At 40.5% G+C, this 21,419-nt stretch overlaps 1 protein-coding gene across 7 annotated transcripts in view; it reads right to left on the bottom strand.

Moving 5' to 3' along the window:
- Nucleotides 1-1,102: 1,102 nt before the first annotated feature.
- Nucleotides 1,103-21,419, bottom strand: part of SMPX (small muscle protein X-linked) — a 40,239-nt gene continuing 19,922 nt past the window's right edge. For 4 of the 7 annotated variants that reach the window (XM_019282638.3, XM_019282635.3, XM_010394491.4 and 1 more), the window contains exon 5: nt 1,103-1,596. The gene's annotated coding sequence lies outside the window, so the exon portion shown is untranslated. Of the gene's footprint in view, nt 1,597-17,438; nt 17,516-18,801; nt 18,881-19,658; nt 20,495-21,419 lie in introns of those variants that run through there. The other 3 variants (XR_002044265.3, XR_005601834.1, XM_019282636.3) reach the window with 3 other exon arrangements.

Consider the following 21,419-nt stretch of genomic DNA (forward strand, 5'->3'; position numbering starts at 1 on the left):
TCTCACCTTCAGCATGCTTTTGGATCAAGGGATTATGTGTTTTCTCCTTTTTATCATTTCCATACTGGTAGGAACAATGCAGTCCAGTATCAGTGACTGATAATGCAGTCTTGGGGAAAATTGTTCATTTTTGATGGAACAGACATGTTAATCTCATCGGGATGTAAATGAAAGGTGCTCCTGATGCATTCCATCTCTTGACACTTCCATTTCAACCTGTCCTTCAGGGATGTTCACCTCCAAGAAATGCATTAAGGGAAATCAGAGCATATAAGGATGAAGCAGGATAGCAAGCAATGTTGATATTGAATATTCAAAGTAAAAAATACAAGAATGTCATTTTAATTGAGCTGCAGAGAGTACAGCTCCTTTCTAATTTCCTGTACAAAGTAATGCAAATATATGGAAACTTAAAATTCAAAAATCATTTCAGTTAGCTTTTGTATTATCTGACGGAGCAAACAAGAATTAAATGGATGTCATTGTAAGTAATATTCAACTTGAAATCTGTTTTCTAACCAGAATAATTATCTTTATTTTATTTGAATAAACAAGAGCCAGGCACAGAGTTTCAGAATATGTAGAATAGCTTCAATCAACATTAGAAGAATATTATTAAAAACAGCTCCTCATATCCCTTTACAGTAAGTAACATAAAAGAGACCAAGGAGACACAGTCTATTAAATTTCTCTAACAATAAGATCTCATTTCCAAAAATAGAATAGGCATCAGTCTTCTTTTATGTACAGTCCATATAACACTAGTATCAAGGATTAATCACTCTATGTAAGAGCTGCTGTGATCATACACTACTTTTGCCCAGCATCCATATTCCCATGTCCCCTTTTCATTTGAGCTTTTGAAGATAATGATTGTTCAAGCTATATTCATGAACATGCTCCATCAAGGCTGGATGACTGTTTATTTGAATAAAGGTTGCAGGTTTTCTGTCAGCTACCTCACATCTTGTATATTCATTGTATAAAGGTGGTGCATAAGTATCAGAACAGCAGTGCATTTTAGATTTTGGAGAAAAAGAAACACTTTGTCTCTACAACAAAAGAAAAATTTAGCTCAACTCACCAGAAAGACCATTGCTTCTAATATTTTCCTTTCCTTTATTACACATGATACATGATTCCTCTTCTATAACCAGGAACTCACAACAGGACATAAAAGATGTTACACTCCTCACTTATTCTGCATTCTGTGAAGTCATTTAAAAACTCATTTATACACATTGACATTTTTCAAAAAGAAAGAAACCAAATTAATTGCAAATAATGATGTAATTTTTTAGAAGTATTTATTCTACTTTTGCTCAAACTTCAAATTACACTATTCCCCATTCTCAGGTCAAAATCATCCCTGTACACACACATATTCATTGCTAGTTGCTTTGTTCTGTTTTATTTCAGCAGTACTTTCCTAGGTTAAACAAAATGGACAACAAGAAAGCATTGATATAAATGTACAAAGAAGATACTTCCTATGGGGTATTGAAGAGTTGGGAAGTTCATAGTCTTCATACAAATATATAAAATATTTGAAATTATCTCCATTCATTGGAATCCATTCAGTTTCACTTGTCAGACCTGTGCAACAAATACAAGACCAGAAATTAATCATTATCAGTGCACTCGTGGGTATTTTCATATCATGCAGAAAAGCTGTGAGGGGGAGGACACTCCCCACACCTGCAATTTTTCCTTTGCTGACAGCACTTGTTTACAGCCAAAGTCAGGGAATACAAATCTTTGTGATCCACTAGCTTTTCCCACCTACTCTCCAAATCTCTGTCTGATGAAACTTCATGATTCCGTCAAGACCTCAGGCCTTTAAAGCCTTGAGTTTTGCCCTTGCTACAGGGTGCTGGGGCTCTGCCCCACCCCATCTGCCCATCCAGCAGAGTGTGGGAGCTGGGCAGGGCACTGGGCAGGGTCCAGCCCTACACAGACCCTGAGTGGGACTCAACCCCAGGAAAGCCCTGCCACCGCTCCAGCAGGCACAGGGGGCAAATCCTGCCATGTGCCCAGCAGTGTGGCCATGTTGCAGGGTTTAGAGATGCATCAATTTATAAAAACCAAAACGGTGTTTAATTTTACCAGTAAATACTACTTACTGATATATACATGTATTTCTGTGCATTTTAAGTTTTTTTTTCAACTACTTTGACTATCCTCTTCTCTTGCCTTTTCTGTTCTGCCCATTACAGTCTTTACTGGTAAGACTCCATCCAAACTGAAAAGTCTTGGGGAATTTTCAGCCTCTCTTCTTTTGGTAGAATATATCTTCCTGTAACTACTTTTGTCACAGCTCCACTTGTCTTTTATTTCTGCTTTAATTCTCTTGATTGACCAGCACTGAGGGCAGTATTCTAGACATAGTAGCAAAGCATTTTCTGTGTTCTTTTCATAAATCCCACTGATTTATTTATGTATCTAAAGCAAGGCTGGGGGGGCACTTAGCTTCTGTCTGGGGAGTGATGAGCAATTTCTTTTGACCTGTCTACAGGGACTCTTTCCTGCATAGTCACAGCTAATTTGAAGCCCAGAAAATGGCCTATTTCTGTTCTCTTTGAAGTTAAGGAATACCATGGTTGCTATTGATATCAGTGGTTCCAGACAGCTCAATATTGAAAACCAGAAAACAGGTTTTGCAATTAATTTTCAAAAGATCAAGACACTAACTGTTCCAGCATATATGTTTAATCAGCTAAGATATAAGTATTTGAGGTGGAGAAATATGTCTACTTTTGGTAAATTTTGTTGAACTCATGAACCTTTTATAAATGCTTAGAAAATAGAGAAGAGTCACAGGACAGAACAAAAAATGACAACTTTCTATATCTCATGATATGTTACATAAAGCGAGTTTCGCTGTGCTCCTGAACACATGCAGGCTGTGCACATTTGGACAAACACTGGAGGGACATTCAAAAGGCTGAGATTGCTTAGCTTTCAGAAAAAACTCTTCCCTGGGGAAGAGAGGTGCTATTAAGAGAAACCCTGCATTGCTTACACCGACTGCTTGAAAGTGACGGCAACTTTTAAATAAAGAAGCCAAATGTTAATTAACTTGTCTTGAAAAAAAGTGAGAGGGTGTCACTGCCTACAGTGAAGCGGCCATAACACCATATGTAGTGCTACCAACACTCTCTGTGGCCTTTAGCAATCAAACGACGTGGCCATCTCATAGCTGGGCTCAGTAAGGCAATGCACTGTTCTGTTTCAGCTGAAATTTCCTTCCAATCAGGTAATTTTAGGTATTTCTCTTTCTGATCTCAAAACCAAAATCCAACTTTAAGGTTGTGCTTGATGGCTCCCTGGGATATGCAGGCATGTGTAATCCTGTCCTATATAATTACCTCCTGCCTACACACGCTCTCCATGTGCTTCAGCACTCGGGATTATTCTGTCTTCTCTTTCAAACTCTTCTGTGTCTGTTCCTGAGTATCACAGGGTGGCTGTTGTCAAGTGGTGTGTGAATAAAGCATTGCTGGCTGTGACTGAACTCAAGGGCTCAAACCTGGAATTGGGAGAAAGAGTGTGCAGGGCACAGCAGGCAAATCTGAGCACAGTGTGGTCCCCGGTGTCACAAGTGTTTTCTGATCCTTCTGCTGAAAGGCACCAGCGACAGGTTCTGCCTCCAAACACATTGTGGGCAGGTTTGTGGCACGATGGACATCTGAAATTTACCATTCTGAGTTTTAGGATTACATGATATTTTTTTGGTACCTTTCTAGCAGATTCAGCTTCTTAGATTGTAAGGCTGTATTTTCTGCATTTTCTGTCTCCCTGGAGGAGACATCTGCCCTGCATGGGAGCTCCATGCTTATCTTCTTTAAGTAGTTTAGCCTCTCCTCACTTCCTGAGTTCCTAATGACAGCCATCCTGTGCTGGGCATATCAAGCCCCCAAGTATCGTGGTGATACAAAGAAGATGGGTACAAAGCCCTTGGGTACAAAAAGGATGGAGACAGACTTTCTTCACTGTGCCCAGGGACAGGATAGGAGACAGGCACAAATCGAAATACAGGGAATTTCATCTAAATAGGAAATAAAATTTCTTTTACCATCAGAAGGGAGAAACACTGGTCCAGGTTGCCCAGGAAGGTTGTGGAGACTCCATTCTTGGAGATATTCAAACCCTGAATGGACATGGCCCTGAGCAATGACCTGAGCAGGGCATTGGACTGGATGTTTTCCAGAGGTGGTCTCAAGGCTCAGGCATTCTGTAAATCTGGGAAGAGCCTTTGCTTGTCCCAAGGGAAGCTGTCCCCCGCTCACGAGGGCCAAGGTAGATTCATGGGCCATGTGCAAGGTCCCTCTTGCCCCTGCCTGGCTGTGGAGCCATCAGTGAGTTTACAAACTAATACAGCAAGGTATTATACAGTGTTACTGTGTTGCTAAAAAGCCAAGTAATCTGGTTGATGGATTACTTTTAGTCACACACTCCATTTTTCAAATACTTCTTTGTCCTTTCTTTGTTTCCTCCAGGTTTGTCATTCATCTCCCATTGAAATTAATATTAATATCACTTAATACCTTTATGACCTCAGGGCTGAAAAGTCCAAACTGGCATCATATTCCATCCAGCCAAGCAAGCACCCCTCTTCTTCCCCCCCTTCCATGACACAGGTTTCTCACCAGGCAGTGGACCCACCAAAAGACCTGCTGTGTCCAGTTCTTCCAGTCACAACTGAGACACAGCAGCTCTAACCAAAGGAGACCCAGCCTTCTAGGAGACAATGTGCCTACAAAAGTAGCTAATTAGCAGGAGGAGCAATAAAAACCATAGCTCCCAGGAACTCTGCCACTTGCCATCCAAAAGAAGCAGAAATCAAATTGCCATGATGATAAATCTTTCCTCAGGGCTCAGGTGCTGAGGAAAATCAAGCCCACTGTTCTCAAGTTTTGTCTAGAGCATGCTGCTTGCAAGTGGTGCTATTTTAACACCTGGTAGCAATATTATCTTTCTTTCAGGTATACTCTCTGCACTCTGGTTGCTTATAATTACTACCTGAGCTCCCTTTGCAGTCAGTGGACCCTCTATTATCTCCCTGTGATGCTCTAATCCACTCAGACCTCCCACTGGCCAGCTCCAATTCTCCCTGTTCCAGCTCCCAAAGGCACGTTATTTTTAGAGCACAAACTCCTCTGGAGATCAATGGGAGCCTGTAAACTCAAAAATAGGTTGCTTATGGTACATTAATAATCCTCACAGTTATGTTCTCTGGTGAGTCTTTCAGCTGCTGCAGGTTATCACCAGACTCCCTCGCTGCTCCAATCAACCTTACACGGATCAACCCTTGGCCATTTAAACAAGGGATATACTTGAGAGGAAATGCTTAAATGTTGTTCTGATTAAGGGTGGGCATAAGCACATGCTTATGAGCACTTTGAAACATGGAATCAGAGGGTTTTTCAGCCCTCAAGACCTTCTCCACTCCGTGACTGAGAATCTGCAGGGCTATGACTGCAGTCGGTTGGATGCCAGTGTCAGCTTCTGCAACAAAACAGACTGGATCCCTGAGGTTTCTAACCAGAGAACAAAGCGATAGCTATTTTTATATAAGAAATTATTTAATGTATGTGCTGTTCAACACAGATGCAACTTCAAAAATAAATGCAAATAAAGGAATGAATTGCAAAATCTCACTATTTTTTTTTCTTTTTCAAAATTACAGTTTTTAATGCTGCATCTCCCTTTTAATTTCTGAAAACACCCAACTGGTTAACAGCAAGCAGATAAAAGATTTATTCTTAAAAAAGCACTAGTAATTCCAATTGCCAGTGTTTTCTGTTCTTGTAGAGTATGATAGCTGGAGGAAGAAGAAATATTAAATCCATCCAGATTTTGGCTGTATCTCCATATACGAAATAAAATGACCCCATTTGGTGCTAATATTATAAAACTAAAGACCATGCATGAATCACCTAGGCACTAAATAAATTTATTTTCATTATTTCAATGGTTTCTAGCCCTATATATTTAACCCCAAAATTCTGCTAAGGCATCGTCTTCTATAAGAAGTAACTTTACACAGGAGAAAACAGACATTAGCACTTCAAGGAAGATCAGTGATTATAGCAAGTGCACCAAGGTTCAGTAAATGCCTCCCACTCAACAAGCTTCCAAAGTGAACGACCACATGATGTTTACTCCTCACCAGAACCCATTTATAGATCTCTTACTCACCACTATCTCAGTCATAAATGCAACCCTCAAAAAGAGGCAGCAAGGAGCACTCTATTTGGGAGCAGACAGAGAATTTGCAGTTGGAGAACCAGCCCTTGTCTTCACAATACTGTTTAGCCAGGCTGTGGATCATGATTTAAGTCAACTACACTCTAAGGATTCCAAACTACTGAAAGTGTTCATTGCATACCATGTGAATTGCACATGGACAACAGGTATGTCTGCTTGAAGAAAATTCTGCACCATTTGGAAAAACTGATAAAAAGGGTTAAAAAATGCCCCTTCAAAAATGCAAGTGGTAAATGAAGGTAATGACTTCTTACGGAATTAGGAGACCCAGGAAAGAGTTTTGTTCCCATGATGTCATTTAAAAGACATCTGGCCATTCCCAGCAAATAGCACACTGGGAATGAAAAGGGTATCAGTTACAGTAAGGTAAGAAGGGGACAGAGGTCATGAATGTCTGTCAGTCTGGAGCAGAATTAGTCTGGAATTACAAACACACTCCTCTACAGAAGGAAAAACCTGGGCAAGAGGTAAATCCAGGGACATGTCTTCTTTGATTGCTCTAGTGAATTGTCAATGTGAAATAAAGCCAGACTATCTCCTTAGACTCTCTAATTCTCATGCACATCTGGTAAAAGCCTTGACCTTTGGGAGACAGTAACCTGGAGTGCCAGTGGATCTGCTTTAATTCCTCTCCTCTCACTTCCCTTTGATGGGCAGCACTTGCTACGACCAGCTTCTCCCATGCAACTACTTTAATATTTATATCGTATCGGGATCACTGTCCACACAGATGCCAGAGGAAGCAGTAGGAAGTCAAATGTGCCCCAGGTTAACATATTAATGCTATGATGGGATGCCAGAGAGATGTTTTAAGTTGCAAAGGGGAGGGAGTTCATCCCTTGACTCCTTTCCAACGATATCTGGTTGACTAGATGAAAGATCCTACTTTAAATTAAACTATTCTTTCCTGCATGGTTTTTTACAAATTATTTCCACACATTTGTTATATTTCTGTCAGGATAATGAGAACAACTCTCATAGAGCTGAGTATATATCATATGTCTGTTAAAATAAGTTTTCTCTCATTTATATTTTCTGGGCATTGTCCCTGTGAAATACTGGAAAGATTAACATTTATGCCTTTTTTTTTTAATTATTTTTTTAACTCTGGGTGGTTTTTTTTTTTTTTTTTTGCACTTTTCCTACAGTCAATATAAATGTGTAAGAAAGCAGCTGAAAATGGAAATGTAGATTGCACATGCACATACACATACATGCAAGGTTTCAAAACCAAAAGAAAAAGGTCAGAATTTTTATTCCTTCAATTTGTCTGATAAAGAATGCTAGGCAAAAAATATTTTCCAACAAAATGCAAAAAGAATCTTTTTAATTTCAAGCTTTGCCATCTTCACTATGAAGAAATTATTGAAAGCCAAATGCTCCTATTGACATATATATGTTCTTTCTCTAATTTATATCTTAGTTCAGACAGTGTGACATGGAGAGTGAAGGGCAGTTTTGACCCTTTCACTATTTGCAGCTCAGTAGTGCACACACAAAGGAGCTGCAGCCGACTGCTGTGTAACAGCAGGTCTAGACAGACACAATAGACCCTTTTATATAAGACAAGAAAAATCAGGTGGAAACATTCCTTGTGTTTCAAAATTTATCAAAATTTCTTGTTACCTACACTGACACAAAGCTTTGTCAGCAAAGGAACTTGCAAAAGAGACACAATTCCATTCAGTGGTTCTGAAATGACAGTTGTCAAATAGAAGTCTTTCAGATCAACATGAATTCTAAATTTTTGTTCTCTGGAAGACCTAATGTCCATAAAGTCATGACATTTTTCATGTGTTATATTGCCTTTTTTTGATAGGGGAACCCAGATGCTGATGATCCACATGTATGTGGTTCCTGACAGTCCAAGATGTTGCGATAAGTAGCAGTTTCAAAAGTGAAAAAAAACCCTCAGATATCAGTATTTCCAGTGAAAAATTAACAAATATCCCTACATCTTGACTAGTACTAATTCAAGAGGTTTGGGATTTGTAGTGTATTACAAACACTACAACCTCTAGAGCATGGAAATGTGTTCTGAACTTTTAGATCTCTTTAGCCTTATTGGTTATAAATTTACTCGTGTTTGGGCATCTCTTGGCTGAGATCAGAAAGCTGCCTAAAATATTATGCTGTGCTGCCAGTTATCACTTACATGAAGTAGAAACTCAATGAGCATGGATTTTCTTAGCTTATGGATTCACTACAAACGCTGATATAAATACATTGTCTATAAAGATAAAAAACAACAGTTTCCTAAAGCTGGAGAAGCATATCTTGAAGTTTATCATATCTGAGTAGTTCATAATTTTAAAGGACTGATTATGCAGAGCACTTTGAAATGTTATTACAAAGAAAACCCTATATAAATTCTGGTATACCTTCTGTTATTGGTATTACTACTTCTGCAATGACTTTTTCTGGAGTTACCCTTAATATTTTCTCTCCATAGCGTACAGGTTTTAAAGCACAGTGGCTGTAAGAGATGCTTACCTCACATTAAATTCAAGTTTTCATTTCAATTTTTTGGTTTTCATTAACATTTTCACTACAAATTCTCATAACTTAAAGTGTCACCCCTATAAAAAGATTTTGCAGACCCATCTTCAGTTGCTTTGGGATTGTATGAGGTTATTTGTGATTCATAATGGCTAGCAAAGATTAAGCAGCATATACCATATGCTGTGATTAAAGTTGTTGATAAGGAGCTGCAGAGGCTCTTTCTACCTCTGTTAATGAGAACTATGCTGCAGCACTTTCTGCCTTTTAAATTAGTGTCTTCTGAAGAGAAAAAAAAAGCTTTCCCTCTCTAGCACTCTAGTAAGGTCTGCCAAGTCCATGCAGGTGTGTGCCTATAATTGTTATTCTTTGCGATTATTTATCAGTATAGGGAAAAGAATGTTCTCTGAGTTTATGTTAAGTGGTTCTTATTCACCTGTACAATTTCTTCTTTCAAAAGGGTTTGATTTCCAGTGTAGGCCTCACTCAAGAGCTTGATCCCCATTGGAAGGTATCATCCAGACCATATTAGCAGGTACACCCAAATAGTGTGTTCATGAATCCAAGTGACTTAAACAGCTTAAGCAGCAAAAAATTTATGTCGCTGACATTAGAGAGGGATTTCTTGGTCAGTTTAGTTGTACTTCATTTTCATTCCCCATAACAGCAGACAGTGAAACTTCAGGAATTATCGTTGTAGCAAATTCATCAGTAAGGAAGCCAAAGCCTAATGTCTGACCTTGCAAAGTGTTTATTACCTCCTTTGAGGTGCAACAAATCCTATTGATTTCTCCAACGATAACCAAAACCACTCAGCTGCTTGCAGGCACAGGGTGGAAAATAGCCAGTAGCAATGCACCTGGGTGGTGGTGTAGCATGAAAAAGAAAAGAAATTGCTCGGAGCCCTTATGGATTGGTAATTGTGATGTCTACAAGATAAAGCTCTATACAGAAGGGACCAGAAAAAGCACTTATTACAAGTAAAATAATGATTGGTAAAATATTCAGTACAGGAAAAAAAATACCAAACCAAACAATAAAAATATTAAAAGAGGAAGTCAAAAAAAGCTGTGACATTTAAAACAATGGGACATCTTTCTTGTACTGAGTGGTGATGCAATATGAAATGCACCCTCTGAGATTTAATTGCATGACTGGGGTTTCTCAGCCAGGGTATGTCTCTGAAAACAAAGTTCCCAGCTAGGAGAAAATGTATATGGTGGTGAGTGCTCTTGCTGCAGAGGCTCCCTGCAGTCAGGACTTGGCAGCCACCACAGAGATGGCTTGAGGAAAATGCCTCAGAGGTGTCTGCAGCTAAAGTACAAAGGCAAGAACATGATTATTGGTATTGAGCTCTCTAACCTGGATTAAATATTATTATACAGCTAAGCTACAGAATTCCTGGATTACTTCAAAAGTGACTTGTGAGTGTGGGGGCCACAGCCTTCAGGCTGGATAGGGAAGGAACCCACCAGAAGCATTACAGCTCCAAAAAGCCAAACCCTCTCATGTCCCATGAAGGGCAGCACAATCAGGAGGACCAAAGCCATTTTGCACCTCTCAAACCCTTGCTGCCTGCTCTCGGGGCAGCCCCACTCACTCCAGTGGAAGCCTCAGCCCACCAGCCCTGCACATGCCTTGGCCAGGCACTCAGCACACAGAGACCCAACAGCAGGAGCTGTGCCTGGCAGCGAAGGAGGAGTTTGGTGAGGCATCTCCCAGCCTTGTAAATCCTCACTCAGTAACTTGGACTGTAAAATTTCATAATGATCTTAATGGCTCATGTCTGCACCAGACCCATAGCATCAAGGGTTTGAAGCTGCTGAACAACAGCTGTTGGAAGTACTTAGAAATGTTATTTGGGGTGGACAGGGAGCTGGAAATCTAACAAATCAAAGCTTCTTGACAAAAGCGCCTAATTTAGTTTAAAAATTTGGATTCATTCTCAGGAAATTGAAAATCCACAGATATTCTGTGCTTTTCTGGGAAAACTCAGGCCACCTAGGTTTGTTTTTCTAGAAAAATATTCAATTTGGAGAGGCTGAAATTTGGAGAAAGATGATGTTATTTTTACTGACATTTTTATGGTAGGGTAAAGACTCTTCCAGGTGAATCCTTTTGTCAGTCCTATTGTAGCCCCTCAAACAGTGCAATAAAAGCCATTGTAGGGGTGGGCTATCACCCTCAAGATTGTGCTGCCTCGTGCCATATGAACTCTAAAATGCACAGCTGTGCTACATAATCAAATTATGAACAATGATTTTCAAGTTGTTTTGCACAAAAGAGATTCTGGAGGAAGGCACTGGCCTTGGACTTCTTTTATGCTGGCACTTCATTTGTGATGGCTCTCCAATCAAATATTAAAGATTTACCCTAAATTATGTACGAGACATTCTCACAAATCCGAATGCAACATATCACACAGCAAAATGCTGCTGCTGGAAAGGCTCTATGATTTCACACCTGAATGCTCATGTCTTTTGCTATTGTCATGCTGGCTGCCACTTAAAACTCCTGATAAGCTGGCATTTTCTCCAGAGACACATGCCTCATGCTAAGCAACACTGCTTGGTGTCTGCATGGTTTTCACATACAGAGAAGGGTTTAAAAACTATTTGTTTTATTTGTGTTATTGTATTTTTTAAATTAAAAAATGGTAAGCAAAAGATTAAGAAATTTTATTTTGTGTAGATGGTAGAGCTGCAGGGATGAAGACCCTGAAAGTGAAATATTTGGCATGCTGCTGATTCCTATGGAGTCCCTCACTAATGGCATTTCTAAAGTGCCATTGATCTTTGTTGACAGCTGACTTTTGTGGAGTCAATGGCTTTTTCCTTTTCAAAAAAATTGAGGAACTTAAAAAGCACATATTAAAATAATATTGAGTTGATACATGACTCACATAAGCATCAGTTAATCAGTCAAGACTGAACACGCCTAATAGTGGTTATTCATATTCAAATATTAAGATATCAATACCAAGTTTTCTTTCCCCTATACTTAAAGTGAGGTAGGCTACTTCAGAAACTTACTGGTATTTAGAAAAGGTGATTCAGCATTCCTGTGCATTGTTTTGTAACTACCCACAATTTGTAGAGATGAGATGGTATGAGGGAAATTGTTATGAATCATAAAATTCAGGCAACACAATATAAGGCAGACTGTACAGTATGTTAATTCATGTGCAATGACTAACATATAAACACTCACCCTTAGCTTCCATACTGCCTGATTTTTCACTTCCTATCAGACTTTAATATTGTCTGAAGATTTTTATTTCATTACCCGTAAGAATTCACATATTGTCCAGGATCCTAGCTCTGCCATTCATTTTTTATTGCAAATACTTTCCATTTTCAAGCAACTTTAATGGTTGAGGAGAAAGATCTAAGCACTGGGTGTTGACTGGTTAGACTTTCAAAAGCCATGTGTTCAAACTTTGGCAAGGCAGACAGTTGCCTTATGTTTGTCCCTGAAAAAAAAGCACAGTTAATGTTGATTTTAGAAATGACTACTTAAAAAAAAAAATGTTTTATGAAACAAAATCTGATCATGTGTATCCTGAAGGTGATTGATTTTTGGGGTTGTTTGTATATGCTTACTTTGGGATTAAAATTATATATATATTTATATCATGGCTTTTTATGAATTTCAAGTTCCAGGACAATGAAATTGGAAGCAAACAGCATCTTGGTGTACTGCAAACACACCCTTTCTTCCTTCCATGAAGCAAAAGGGTGAAATGACAAGAGAATTATCAGGTTGGATAATTTCTGGAGAAAAAGTCGAGTTTGCTTGATTTGTTGCTTGAGAGTTGGCATGGGCTGAGGCTGCTGAAATTTATTTAAAACGCAATGAGATTTTGTACCTTAGAGTATGCCAAGAGTCAAAATGGTCCAACATTTTTCTCATGGAACATTTCTCCACTGGGAAAGTTTTGTGCTTTGAAAATGTAACTTTTTATAGAAACATTTTGCTTTCAGCTATTCTCCTGATGCATCATGAGCATTGAGCATGACTGATCTGGCCAGTTTTTTATCCCAGCAGCTGCCCAGGAGGCTGGTGCTGCTCTTCGACTTCGGGGGCTTCACAGGGTCAACACCTTCAGATCTGACAGACTCAATAACCCTAATCCCTGCTCAACATTCCTAACACTCAGAAGTTGCTGAAGAGAGCTTCTCAAATCAGTGGAGAAATATCATAATTTTTAAAACTGTGTATTATGGCTTAACCCCAGCTATTCCTGCTCCTTTATGGTTCAGCTGAGGGCAGGGCCCAAATCTGCAGTACAACATAAAATTGGCATTCACAAACTGGTTCCACAGCCTCTGCCTCATCTCAGCCTCCTGCTGCATTGATCTGCACCTTCATTCCGGTGTGTGATGCCAAACACTTCAATGCTGCCCTTCAAGATGCATTTTGACAACTACAAGCTCTAAAAATGATACTGTATACCCAGTTTCCCCCAGACTCAAAGACTGGCCCATAAGAAGTGAAAAGTTATTTTTATGAATGGGCCAAGCCCCATGCAGATGCTAAGCAGTACTCACAGTATAACAATAATGATAACAATAATAATAAAACCCTCTTTGGCCCACAGTGATTTCTAGTACACAATAAGACACAATTCATGGCACAAAAATTTGAGACAAAGGGGGGGATAGGTAAATGACAACTCAGTTATACTGGGTCTAATAAGCAGCAGACTTACAATAGGAGCTGCTTGACTGCTGACACACAGCAATGACTATTATTTTATGCAGCAGGCCTCCTGAGCCCTCCCAGGGCAGTATTTCGAAAGCATTTAGCTGATTAAACATGCAAGCCCCTAGGAGTGAGGCACTTAGCGTTTCCTTGGGAAGCTGAGGAGATACCTAATTGCAGGTTTACAGAGCTCAAAGTACTTTAGAAGCTTGCCCTCTAGTTTCCCTTAAGAGTTACTGCCACAATACAGTATTTACTGATATGTTTTGACTGGGATTTATCTCAGTGTAACAATTATTTCCCCCTTTTTTCCACCCAAAAAAAAAAAAAAATTCCCAAATGCAGATCCTACCAACAATCAACAGTGTAAATAAACTAGATTCACCATTAACCCTTTGGGCAATGTTCTGTACTAAATCATTATATTAATAGAGTTGACAAAACCACAATTCATTTGAAAACTAGTGCTTGGAAAAAAAACAGTCTTTATTAATGGCAAACCCAGAAGCACAAGAAGACAAACGACTGTCAGAAAAGAGTCTTTTGCATTTTTAGTACTTCAGATTGCTGAAGCAGCTGAAGGACACACTGTTCCTTTGCATTACTATTGAGAAGAGGCTGGGGGAAGTAAAACAACCACATTTCTGTGGTAGCCAGGGAAACACAGAAGGGCAGCAGCACAACCTACCTGCTTCTGCTGTTGGAGTTAAAGGGAAAAATGCAGCAGTGTAACCTCTACAGGCCCTTTTTGAACAGAGGGCTGCTGCCCCTTGATCCACCACCCTGGGGAGGAGGGACCGTCCCCTGCTGCTGCCTGATGTGCTCCCCCTTTAAAACAAAACTGCAATTAAAGTTACAAAGAGAATTGTCCCACTTCACTTCAGAAGCTTCTTTGTGCTAAACACCGGCGAGGGCTTTATCAGGATCTGTGTTTGTTTGGAAGCCTTAGCAAAGGGACATAGCTCTGTTCTAATTTCTGCTCTTTCAGGACTTTTCTGGGATATCATGGGTGCTTGGACAGTTTGAAGCTCTGTGAGAGCAACACACACTGTTGTGTGTTGCTCTGCTACTGAAAGACAAGATGTGCCCAGAGATCCCAGTCAGCTGAAGTGACATTTAGTGGTCCTTGCTGGGCTGTGAAGGCAGGGGAGGTTACTACTTCTCAGCCATGAGGCTGGTGTGCAGCCAGGTGGCTCCTCAGTGCAGCTCCACTGCAGGAACAAGGATGGGCAGCATGGTGGTGTTGGGGCTGGGACCAGCCAAGTGCTGCCAAACCTGAAGCAATCCCTATCCCTAAGCTCTCTCAGACTGATTTCTTTGCTCTCAAGGCATTAGCAGAAAGCTCTGTGATCTTGAAGACAGTGAGAAGAGGCTCCTCTCCAAGAAAGAAAACAGGAATCTCATCTATCTCTATTTGGGCAGCACTATCCAATTTATTCATCATGAATTCTGCCTCTTCTGCCACCTTACCCAGTCTGTACTGCAAATAACCCACATTTGACTCTCTGTTCCAGTTACAGTTTCTAAAAATGCTGCTTTCTCCTGGTCATATGGCTTTTTCTCACAGAATTCATAATGTATGAGTGAGTGTTGTTCCATATAAATATAGTGTACATCTGATATGCCTACAGATAACATCACAGCACAACTGAACTGTGATTAAGTGTGGTACTAATCATCCACCTCTTTTCTTTCAATATAACTCTGGCACGTGCAATAAAAAGAGAGAGCCTGAAACAATGGTCACACCCCTGCAAATACACTCACAGATGAGACAGAAGCTGGCTATGGTTTTATTTTCAATACATTTAAATTGAGACTTAGTGGTCTCTGTGCACTCTGCAAATACTTTTCCTGAAATTCTTAGCACTTTGTATCAAGCAAAATATATTGAAAAAATATAGCAAATGGGAGGAAAAGGAAAGGGTGGTAAGAAAATGGTTGCCTACTCAAAACCCAACACAGTTTTTCCATAACCCATATTTTCCATAACCCACATTCTCTGGAGCCTCTTCTGCATATTTAAGTCTCATCCTAGGTTTTATGGCCCCTTTGCTATGGAAAAGTGAGAGTTCTTAATTAGCTTGGGAAATTTGACAGCCGTCTTGCACCTAACCCAGAGGATCTCCTCAGAGATGGAAAAGCATGAAGCCAAGATATCATATACAGGCTGCTAATTTGACATGTTACTGACTGCATTAGAAAACTGTGTATTCTGACATCTGGTCCCTGCAGGATATGCTTAATTCTTCACATTATCTCGCTTCTTCAAAGCTACTGCAGGTAGTAGGGCAGTTTGTCCATTGACAAATAGCTTAACATTTGATACATAAATCTACAATACACATGTAGTTCTTTCACATCAGTAGCCTATATATATGCATATATATATATATGCACATATATGTTGTGTTTGTAGGATTTTGTCATTTATTTGAGTTTCAAACATAAGTCCATCTTTTGCCAAGGAATAGACAGGTTTCTTCAAAACATAAATGGAAGTGTTACAACATGTTGTCTGTACTGTTAATACTTGATTTGCAATCTGTGGCAGGTGAGCATTTAGAAATGAGTTATTAGGATTGACTGGAAGACATATGGGAGAACTAAACATTCTCACGGCACCATGCTTCAAAACACAAAATTATTTTTTGACTAAAAAAATTGAAAAGAAATACGTTTCCACAGAGAAATAGAAGGGAAAGGTGAGAGGAATCACCTGTTGTTAAAAAACAGGCACCAGAGACCAATTATATTTTGTTTTTGAATTTGCACAGCCGTGATCTACAGTTTCTGTGGAAAAGATTTATTTTGCTCAGCTGGGCAGAAAGGCTCCTCCCGGATCCCGTGTGCAGCAGCTCCTGCTGGAGCACTCACACAGCTGTACCAGCACAGGTGCTGGATCTGACTGCAGAGAGACACAGAGCCCCATTCACTCTTAGCAGTGAGCAATATGAAACTTGAAGATTCAAATTTGGAGTATGATTTTGAGATGCGCTTAAGTGATTTATGAGCACAGTTCCCACTGAGTGGCCTTGGGGCTGAGCTCCTTACCTCTGGAGGACAGCCCCAGCAATTTGGATGCCTAAGGTGCAAATGGGATGCAGGTACTTAAATCCAAAATTGTGGTCCTCAAAATCATGATCCAACTACACCATAACCTCAAACTGTGCTCATGCCCATCTAAATTACCTGAGTTTCAACTACCTGCTCATCTGAGTACCCAGGAGACGTGTAAACCTGAGCAGCACCCAGAAGCTTGGTGAATTTCCACAGAGACTTTCCTCCTCAGCACCTACGTAATTGCACCAGACTTTGTACAAAAACACAGCAGCAGCCACCCTGGTTTCTTTCAAATTACAGCTTGAGGAGACTGTTGCTACACAAATTAGCCTTTAGACATGGTACACAGCAATCCACAGGCTAAGGCACATGGAAGCAAGTTTCCTTATTGCCAGTTGAGCTCCACATTGCTAAGCTGCCATCAGGCTCACTTGTCTACAGATTAATTTTAATTCATTTCTGCACAGCAGCCGAGCTTTAGCTAAAAGTCTAGAAAGGGCCCCCCTGCCAAGGTAGTCTGCAGTCTCCAAGGAAGCAAGAATTGTGGGTTTTAATCCTTTTGAGGCAAAGAAGGACCTGACCTGCTTTATTCATGCTTCCTGGCTGGGTATGTGTGATAATCACTGAGCCAAGGCAGAAGGGAGGGGCTACCAGCACATCCCTTCTCTTGCATGTTTGCAAATTTTTTTACTTGCTTTTAAAAAAGTTGGAGCATATCTGGAGGAGACAATTCACACTGTAAATCCAGGGTGATGGGAAATGTCTCCTGGATTCACTGAGGACATTGCTGAAGCCCCAGGGGAAAAAATCTGATTGTTTTCAATTTTTTTCCGTTAGCTATGTCTAAACAGCTCTCCACACAAGCCTCACCATGCTGCTTGCAGAAGTGTCTCGAGGATTCTTAACAGCATATGCAAAACCATCTTCTTGAGATGACAGAAGTGTGGGTTTCTGCAGGGCAGAAAGTTTCTTAAGGGACCTGTGTGATCAGAGACCAGAGACTATGGGTGAGACAGGACTCTGCCTCCATTTTCCTCTCTCTATAGTCTTTACAGCCAATTTCCTCTTGGGAGGAACCAGGACTTGTCCCTGAGCAATGCTAGAGCACCCTGGCAGGGGAGGACAATGCTGGCCTTCATCCATCCCCTGGGATACAGAAATCAAGGCAGAAGGCAGTGCCATAGTATGGACCAGCTCTTCTCCACTCCTGCCTGCCTGCCCTCAGGGTCTGAGGCGCTTCAGCTCCCCTCTTTAGTGATGAAGCCAGCCAGCCACTAGGTGTTTACAGAAGCTGGAGTTCAGGCAGTTGTTCCCTCTGATAAGAGGATCACCTCCATGGCAAAGGGGGGCACTGGGAGACATGGAGATGAAGTGTCCCTCTGAGGCAGATGAGATCACAGCAGTGAAATGTGTTGTTCTGCCATCCTTGGTGGCTAACTGGAGCTGCCTACATCACTGCTCAACAAGGATCTGGTCCCTGTGCTGTTCATAAAATTCCAGACACTGCTGAGGGATGTGAAGGAATGCTCCATTGGCTCAAGGTACTCTGATGCCATTGCACATGATTTTCACACCATGAGCTTGCCTTGATAAAAATGTTAAAGATGCCAAAAATCTCACTGCAGATGGAGACCCAAGGACTTGATTTTGCTGCATGATGGTCAATCTTTAGCTCAAAAATGAGGCTTTTAGCCCCAGGTCAGCACAAGCTTCTCTAAAAACCAGCCTCCACTCCCCTCTATGGTGTCTATTAAAGAAAGGCATTGAAGAAGTTGGAGGTGATCGCTCTATTTGTCATCCTGCCTTAGGGAAACAGGGTTTTTAAATTTCATCCAAACTGCAATAACTTCACACTTTGACATGGCCCAGCAAGCGACTGCTTGTCAACTGAGCTGTGATGTTCAGCCAGGTTTAACACAGGTTTGGCCAGGTTCTTGTTCTCTACACACATAAGGCAGAACATGAACACGGTTTGTGACAGACTTTGAAGCATTCACAAGCTCAACAGTGGCTCAGGTGTTGTCTACTAATGTGTTAAGCTGTAGTAGCTGGAGACAGACAACACTTAGCTGCAGAGTTAATTTGCCCCAGAGTAATTATTCACATACATGACAGCATATCTATTCTGTGCCGGAATAAAAATTTTAAAAGCATATAAAAAGCGGAAAGGGATGCAATACTACATTATTGCCTGATTCATTACTTTTTAATGAAGGGCTTAAACTAAAAAAAGGGTACACGTGTGATATACCCATCTGGACTCACTTTGCTTTCAGCAAAATGGACTGAAAAATTGAAAATAAGCCTCTTGTCTTCACAGAGAGATCTCTTCTGGTCTTGAGAACTAAAAGAGAGAAATACTATATATTTTTCCAAAATAAATGCTTCCATTCAAAGCCTGAAGAGACAGATAAATTCAAATATTTTCGGACAAAACCACAAAACCAAGGAAACCGAGAAATTCAAAATTAAAAGGTTTGAGATCCTTCATTAAGTATTTAATGGCAGAGGACATACTCTACCCTGTCTTTAACAATCTTTGGAAAGGATACCGCACTCAAGAGCAGTGTGATTTGTAAACACAGAAAAACTGAAGGTGTTCTTTTCTCTGTATTCTGCCTATTTCAGCTCAAATATTTGGTTTCAAGTCTTCAGATATGCATTTTCTTCCATTTCAGTACATACTTTGTGCTGGTTTCATCTTCTATATAAAGGCAGAACATTTCAAAGCTTTGAAACAGCAATATCCAGTTGTCATCATCCTTACCTCAGAATAGGAGCAGTTTGGCTTTGGGGGAAGCTTTTTGTTCTCTGCTGTTTCCTCAGTAAAAACAATTTCTCTCCCTTTGTGCACAGCAGCATTTCTGCTGCCACGGCTGCGGAAGGCACTGCCAGGGCAGCGGGCACGGCCCCGCTTCTCCTGGGGTTCATTTGCTGGGAAGCAGGGCAAGCACGACCAGCGCCCTCTCCTTCCCTGAGTGCATTCACAGCCACAGCCATTATTTGCTCCGAGATTGCTTTTCTGTGCCCTGAAAGGCTCTGCGAGTTCACGTAGGAGTAACAGCAATTTTAAGACAAGGTGTGCTCCAAGGCAACAAATGAGAACAAAGACTCAGGAGAGCTAAAAGCTGAAGGACTCAATTTATTTTTTTATCCATTGAATAACTGAATTATTAAATTAAAAGCAATGCTACATCAACTTTACCAAGGTGGGGGAGTAAGTTCTGAACACCAAGACTGAGGGATTTATTATGCTTTTATGGAATCCATGTCTGTACATGAACCTCAGTCATTTGTGGTCAGAAACAAATACAGCCACACTGCTATAACCAGTAAACAGCAGGACAGAAAACCAGGCATTACACTTGTTCTCAAGTTGAAGTAAAGGTGAGTTCAGCTGAGTCCCCTTTCAGCTAACTACAACCTGCAGCAAATCAAACTTGTAAACTTTTGACCAACACTGAAAGTAAAACTAATACATATTTCTGCAGGAAAATGATAATTTCTGCTGTGTCCTTTGTTTTCTTAATACCTGGAAATACAGTGTATTTGAGACCACTGTGGCAAATCAAAGGAGAATTAGGAGGTTAAAACAGCAGCAGATAGTGACAGCAAAACCCAACAACATTGGAAGCTTGGTATGTCCTCAGTAGTGTTGCCGATGGGGCAATGGATGTTGGGATCAGTGCCATGGTGAGCTCCACCTACACATGATGTTCTACCCACATACAGTGAGCTCAAACACTACAAAATGCTATTCTCAGGAGGAATTTGCAAACAAGCGTGAAACACAGGTAGCCTTGGCACTAAAAGAGCTACATTTTCAAAAGAAGGCACACCAGGAGCAATTTGGTGGCTGAAGAAGGTGTAATCCTGAGTATAAAGCACGGCTTTTGACACTTGTAGATGGCCTGCTCCTGGACAGGGGTCACAAGGCTCATGCCACATTGAGCCAGTTCTGCAAGAGATGACAAAGTACAGTGATGCAGTAATTTATGTGGTTTTTGAGCACAAGGCTGTGAGAACATAATTAGGTAGTCTTCTATCAAATGAATTGAATAAAAACTATAAAACAAAATGATGAGGCACTAAATTTAGAAGAAAATTCATTTGATTATCACATCAGAGCTGCGATATTTCAGATCATACTGTCAGCTTAATTGGCTAGAATTTATGTAGATTTCACAAAACTATCTGAGCTGTTACTAACATGGGAAGTCACACTTCATGTATTCCAAAGCAGTTAGCCTTTTCACTCTGACGTAGCACTTGAAAACCTTGTGCTGAACACATTTTGAACTGTATAAAGTTGGAATGACTGGAATTGCTTATTATTTTGTGTTTCTGGTGATGTCTGTCATGACAGTGTCTGATTGCTCCAGGCATACCTAACACTGGCAGGACAGTTCCCAGGGACAGAGAAACAGCATCGCTCTCGTCTCACTGGTGACTCTCTGACAGTGATCAATATGATCTTGTTCCTGCTCTCCAGCTTCCAATGCAGACAGTTCCCTCATTACAGTTAGTTCTGCATGGATTTATATGCGTATGACTTGGGATAGGTGTCTTTTAAGTCACAGGACCTTCTCCTAAATTCTTGGACCCGCTCACACAGCAAATAACTGAAGTTTTAGGGATTCCTGATACCCTGTTTTGACATTTCACAGAGGAGTACATTTCAGTGGTACTTGTTCGATGCTGCACTTTATGCGCTAACTCTTAAAACATCTAGCACAGATAAGCAAGAAAAAGCCTGTTGACTGTATTCCATCTTCACACTTCACTGATCCCTCCACATCCATTATCTCCAGGAGGCATTCTGCCTTTCTGTGCTTGTTTTGAGGGATGTCACCCCAGAAATTGCATCTAACTCAGGCAATTGA

This window comes from Corvus cornix, chromosome 1, assembly GCF_000738735.6.
Source record: "Corvus cornix cornix isolate S_Up_H32 chromosome 1, ASM73873v5, whole genome shotgun sequence".
Classification (NCBI taxonomy): domain Eukaryota; kingdom Metazoa; phylum Chordata; class Aves; order Passeriformes; family Corvidae; genus Corvus; species Corvus cornix.